This window comes from Hipposideros armiger, unplaced genomic scaffold, assembly GCF_001890085.2.
Source record: "Hipposideros armiger isolate ML-2016 unplaced genomic scaffold, ASM189008v1 scaffold_1116, whole genome shotgun sequence".
Lineage (NCBI taxonomy): Eukaryota > Metazoa > Chordata > Mammalia > Chiroptera > Hipposideridae > Hipposideros > Hipposideros armiger.
The window spans coordinates 83,772-90,239 of record NW_017732466.1 but is presented as its reverse complement, the minus strand read 5'-3'; positions in this window follow the sequence as shown (position 1 = coordinate 90,239).

The following is a 6,468-nucleotide window of genomic DNA, read 5'->3' as shown; positions in this document are numbered from 1 at the left end:
GAGGCGGCGGCGCGGGGCGCAGGGGCGCGGGCCCGGAGGGGGGCGCGCGCGAGGGGCCCGGAGAAGGCGGGGAGCCGAGCGCCCGGGGAGACGCGCTGCAAACCCCTGGGATGAGCGCGGGCTCGGGACCCCGGGAGAGAAGAGGTGCCCAGAGCGGGGCGGGGCGGGGCGGCCCCGACATCCACGCCCCCCCCAACCCCCAGCTTTTCGGCTTCAACTCTAGAAACTAAGCCCACGGTGTTAGTTACTCTGGTTTGAACTCGGGTGGGCGTGAGCGGAGGAGAAAAAAAAAAAAAGGAAAAGCAGGGTGGGGGTGGGGGGTGGAGGGAAAGACACACTGAGAAATCTCGCCGGGTACCGGGGTGGTGGGGGTGCAGAGGCAGCCAAGGAGGGGGGCGTCTGGGGATGAAAGTGTCTCTGATCTAAAACTCTTCTCCCTGTTCGTGACTTTGGATCTTTGTCATCGTTGGGGTTGCTGACGCCACCCTCCCCAAAGGGCAGGGAAGCCTGGGTTGGAGAGGGGAAGTCCTGAGGTCGGTTGCCTGGCTTTGCACGGCCCGGGCAAGTCGCTGCACCTCTGGGTGCCGCCTCCCCCACCCGCTCCCCAGAGAGAACACAGGTATTAGAGGCGGTGGAAGGGGCTCAGCGGGTGCCTGGAAGGAAGGATTGAGGAGCTACGGGGGCGTAGCGAGGAAAGATGTTCCCGCCCACCCTTGGTGTCGGCTCAAACCCGGGGCAGGACTGGGCGTCTATTGTTCCCGTTCTACTGCGCGCAGCTGGGGCTTCCCACGAGGTGTTGCTACCACCTGCTGGTGCTTTCTGGGAACACAGGCACCTGGTGGAATTCCCCCTGGCTTTTTTCTTCCCCCCTCCCCATTATCACCCCGTCCCATCTTACTCTCCCAAGTCCTTCATTTCGTCAAGACACGTCTATTCAAGGACTAGCGGCACATGCGGTGATCCATATTGGTACTCAAGGAGCCTTTAGAAACCGAGGAAAATTGTGAAAGAGAAGTGCGGGCCAACCAACACCATAAACAAAACAATGAAACTCATTAGGAGGCACCTGGGAGACACAAACAGGCTTTAATGAATTGGCTGAATGAGTGATATAGGGGAAGATAAAGACGGCCGAACAAGTCCCCACTTGGCAAGCAGGCTGTTCACTCCCAATATCTGGAGTTAATTAATAAACCTAATGATGTTGGATGATTCTGCCTTTGGACATCATTAATAAGTCCACTTGCCCTGGTGAGTCTGATGATACTTTGTTTCTTGCATTTGCTCTGAGACTCAGTGGTAGCGAATTGCCTTCATTTCCACATCAGTTATCTCCAAGGCTTTCACAGACTTTTGTGAAATCTGAAATTTACCTTATATGCGGTCTTATATAACTTGTGATTCTAGATGTATTAACAATAGGACTGATTTCCAGAAAGCTATGGGTATATTGAAACTATCTTTTTAAGCACATAATTAAATTACGTTTAAAAATAAAAAGCATCGACCAAACCAAAACATAGAAATTACTTTATAAAATCCAGAAATTCCAGTAGTGATTTGCAACACATCGTGTGTTGATATTATAGTAGAAACAGCTCTACTCCTTTCTATTGTCTGACATATCTCATTGTTTACACTGCCCATTAGGTGCCTATACTATGATACTAAGTTTTTGTTATTAGAGACTTATGTAATTAGTTATTTTTCTTTTGTTAATAAAATTTGAGAGGCATCCAGCCCTCAAAGAAAGCTCCATTGTACTCTGGAGGCAAAGAGGTTTAAACTTGTGATTACAACTCTCTCTGTATCATAATTTCTTATGCGTTATCAAACTGAATTGTAAAGGTAGGTGGCTAGCACAGACGGCATTGTTAAGTTATGCTGCCTGCCATCTGCAGCTGTTAAAAAGCAAAGTAATGAATTCCTTTTTAAAGTGGAACATAAATCTTCGTTATAATTTGTTCAGTGCCTGGCATGTATTAGGCCTTTAAAAGTGGTTTAGAATATGTGAATAAAAACAATAGCATTTAAACTTGGTCTGTGCTGAAGGGCAGGACTGAACAAAGTTGGTGGCCCACCAAATTCATTGTCTTGGAACACAACCGTCGATAATGTAAATTCGGACCCAAAGGAGAGGCTCCACAGTAGAAAACTCCAGGTGCTTTGGGATGGCTCTGATTGGTTCTTCTTCTGGCTTTTCTCTCTTCAGGATCAGTCACTCCCCAAGGATACGCCATTGTATTCTTCCTCCTTATTTCCCTTTAGAACCGCTAATGTGAGCTGATGTTATTATAAACAAGAAACTTTATAAGTAATTTCAGTGATAAGAATTCTAGCAAAAAGCAATAAAGGAATTTGCTGAGGCCCCAGACCTCTTGTTCCAAAACATTAATTACAGCTCCAGATATACAACCCCACAGGGGTCCGGGCCCTTCCTGGAACTGGCCTCGAGGTGCTGTACTTCCCAAAAGCTGGAGTCTGGTCTCTATGTATTCTGTCCAATAGACGTGTCAAATGCCCATTTATACAACTGAACCGTCCCCTGCTCTCCCCTCCCCCCATGTTTAGAAAGTTCTGGCATGTTCTAGGGTTCTCCTATAGCAGTGGCTTGTTTTGAGGACAAACCGAGTTTGCGACTGATTTGTAAACCAATGGTGATTGGTCCTGGGTGCTCCCTGGATATGAGCTATCTTCAAAGTTCACCCATGAGAGCCTTCATTTTGACATGACATTAACGAAGCAATAAGAAAAAGGCGTTCGGAAGTATTAGTGCACAGAGAGAAAGAGGAAGGCTCCTCTCTCCTAACAGAATGGTTTATCAGTTAGAGGTTGATGTCAGCTGCACGCAACAGAAAGGCTGTACAGCAGTGTTGTAAGCAAATTGTGCAATCCAGGAATGTGATGGAAGAAGCGCCGGGTCCACAAGACTTAGGTTTCTGCCCCTCCATCGTCAGGGTGAGGCCATGTTCTCAGGTTATCAGCATGTCACCTAGAGCTCCAGAGAGAATGTCTGTTAGTTTCAGTCAAGAAAAAGATGGGCACAGAATGAAGGGCGTAGAGTCAGCTGAGTTAGCACCCTTTAAAGAACCTTTCTGGAAGCTCCACCCAGTGACATCTCCTTAGATATGATTGGCCAAGACGGTGTCATATGATCATACCTGTAAGGGACTGGGAAATGCATGTTGCACTGAACAAAATTAAAAGTTCAGTTCGTAAGAGGAGAGAAAGGATATCACAGAGGTAACCAGGAGCCTCTGCCACAAATGAACTAACACGACCACAATCATCTACATCTTTTCCTGCAGTCTACAAAGATGAAGGTTTTTCATAGGACATCCTTGCCAGTATTCCATCCCCCTAACCCCCCAGGCCATCATCTTTAATACATGTTTTTAATGTGCAAAGATGATTCCTAGGGAGTGAGTGGAAGGGATGGCAATGCTAGAAGCTTCCTTTTACTAAAATAACTATGACATCAACTCAAAGAGAAAGAACAAACCCTCTGCAGTTACTCATATAAGCAATGAGGGATGAAAAGATTCTAGATCTTTCTAAGACTTTGGCAGGACAGGGTTGATAGTGCCCCATTCCACTCTGCATCTTCCCTCGTCTGTGCTGCATCTGCTCCCTTCAGAGGCAGATAGGTGATGCTGTGATGTACTACCTGGAGCAGGCGGCGCCACAGCCTGGTCTTCTGTCACACACAGTTGTGAGTTCCAGCTTTGGTCCCAGGTAGTGTTCTTTGAAAACATCTACATTCCCCTAGACAGGAAGGGGGACCTGCCTTGCTCCAAGGTCTGCCCCTAGCTCTAGATGTGGCTTGATCATTTTCTGGTTCTCTGGCTGCTGGGTCTTCCCTTGTTTTAGATTCTCTCTCTCTTTCCTCTCTCCTCTCTCTCTCTCTCTCTCTCTCTCTCTCTCTCTCTCTCTCTCTCTCTCTCCCCTCTATCTGCCTCCCCGCCTCTCTCCCTCTCTCTCTCTCCATTCATATAGGATTCTGGAATCTATCCCATCAGATCTTTAAGCACCAATATCAAAGGGAACAAGCCAATATCAAAAAGGAGTAAGCAACAGCAACAAAACTTGAGATCTTTTAAAAATCTGAGGCAAGGTGGAAATGGAGTAAAGATACAAGAGTTTAAAGAAAAAGTTCCACTTTATATTCTTAGTGAGTTAAAAGCAGATATGGAAGCTATTTATAAAGGTTGGAATAAAATGGAGTGAAAAAACAAACAAACAAGAAAAGTGCAATGGCCATAACAAAATCTTAGTCATGCAGAAAGAAAAACATGACAAAACTCCGGAAAAATAAACCGGTGAAATATAACATGAACCTGGGAGAGACATTTAAGATGTGGGACATGCAGAGATTATTTTTTTAAATAACAAAGTAGGTAAAAGGCCTGGAAAATACAATAAGGAATTCTTATTTTTTTAAAGATTTTATTGGAGAATTGGGGGAGGGAGACAGCGTTGGAGAGTTGGGAAATGGGACCAACCAAGTTATTGTTCTTCAATCTTAGTTGTGGAGAAGTCACCACCTGGCTGCCCGTCGGCAGCTCGTGGCCTCTAAGCTCAAGGTGCTGTATTCAATCTTAGTTGCGGGTGGGCATAGCCACCATCCCATGCGGGAGTCGAACCAGCAGCCTTGTTGTTAAAGAGCGCACGCTCTATCCACTGAGCCATCTGGGCAGCAGCTCAGCTTAAGGTGCCAAGTGCGATCTTAGTTGTGGGTGGGCATAGCCCACTATCGAACAGGCAATCTTGTTACACCAGCTGAGCCATCCTGCCACCTGTTAGCAGCTCAGCAGCAGCCCAGCTCGTGCGCAGCGCCTCTGGCCTATGTGGGATTCGAACCAGCGGCCTTGTTGCTCTTGCTCTTAAGCCAACTCTTAACCAACTGAGCCACTCGGCCGGCCACAATAGGGAATCCTAACCTTAAAATAACAATAATTCCAGAATGAGAAGACGGCTCAAATACACAAAAGGAGAAAAGAAATTAAAGAAATTTATTTTATCATCTGGCCCATATTAAGTACTGAAAATACATTTATTAAATGGTTGAACTAACTAAAAGAAGACTCATCAGACTGAAAATTTAGAGATTTTGCCATCTTCTAAGCAAAATTGAAATCAATGCCAAGATATATTCTGCTAAGTTTTCCATTTACTACTGTGTGAGCTTACAAATAACACGCAGTTTATTTTTAATAACAGTTAAAATAAAAATACATTCATATTCTCTGGGGCACTGATTAAACAAATAATACCCTCAGGGTTTTCAGAAGAAAAGGATAAAACACTATTGATCAGCTCCTGAAAAAGCATCTCAACTCTTCTCCTTGGCCACCCCAAATGCTGAGGCTGAGAAGCTAAATAATTGCCCTCCTAGCCTTTCTCACAGTTAGGAGTGGATACCAGACCTAATTTTACTGCACCAGAAGAAAACAGAATTGTGCTGGGAGCAGTTCTGGGTTTCTGATAAAAAGACATGGATTTGGCTGATGTGGCTCTGTCTCCTTTGTCTTGCTTTGCAATCATCCCTTGGGCGTTGTACTGGTTTCTTATCACTGCCAGAAAAAAACAAAAAATAAAAGCAAAAACAAAAATCCCATTTTAATGGCTGAAAACAACACAAATGTACTATCTTACAGTTCTGGAGGCCAGAAGTCCGAGCTGTATCTAAGTGGGCTCAAAAAATCAAGATGTAGACAGAACAGCGGATCCTTCTGGAAACTCCAGGGAGGATGTTTCCTTTCTTTTCTAGTGCGACCTCTAGAGGCTGCTGCATTCCTTAACTCATAGCCTTCTCTAGCTCCAAAGCCAGCAACGTTGACTTTTTTTCGCTTCCTCTTCCATTTATAAGGACCCTTGGGATTCTACTGGGCCCACCCAGATAATCCAGGATGAGCCCTCCCTCTTGGGATCAGTTTATTAGCAACCTTAATTCCCCCTTACCGTGTAAACCAACACAACAGATCCCAAGGCATAAGAAGTGGATCTCTTTGGGGACCATTATTCTGCAGACCACAGGCATGATGACCATATTGGCAGCTGAGCCAAAGCCTGCAACCACATACACTTCTTGTTACATGAGAAAAAAACAAACAAACCTGGAATTGTGATTTATTTTGTTGTTACCTGCAGCTTCCTACTTCCCGACTGGATATAAACTCAAATATTATGTTCCCAGCCAAGGGCTTATTCTTTTCAAAAGGCAAAATGAGGTGATTCTGAGATCTGCTAAATCTTAGAACATTCACCACTCAAGCCTGTTTTCCAGTAAGGCACAATAGAAATGTACTCCGAACAATTAAGAGATGAATAAGCAATTGCATACTTTATTAGGGAAGTTGCAACTGAGGAAAAGTGCTTATAATCACTGAAACTATCTAAAATTGTAGGATAAATAAATAAAAAAAAATGCAAGCCTGCAAATTACTAAGAAATAAAAAGAGGAAAACT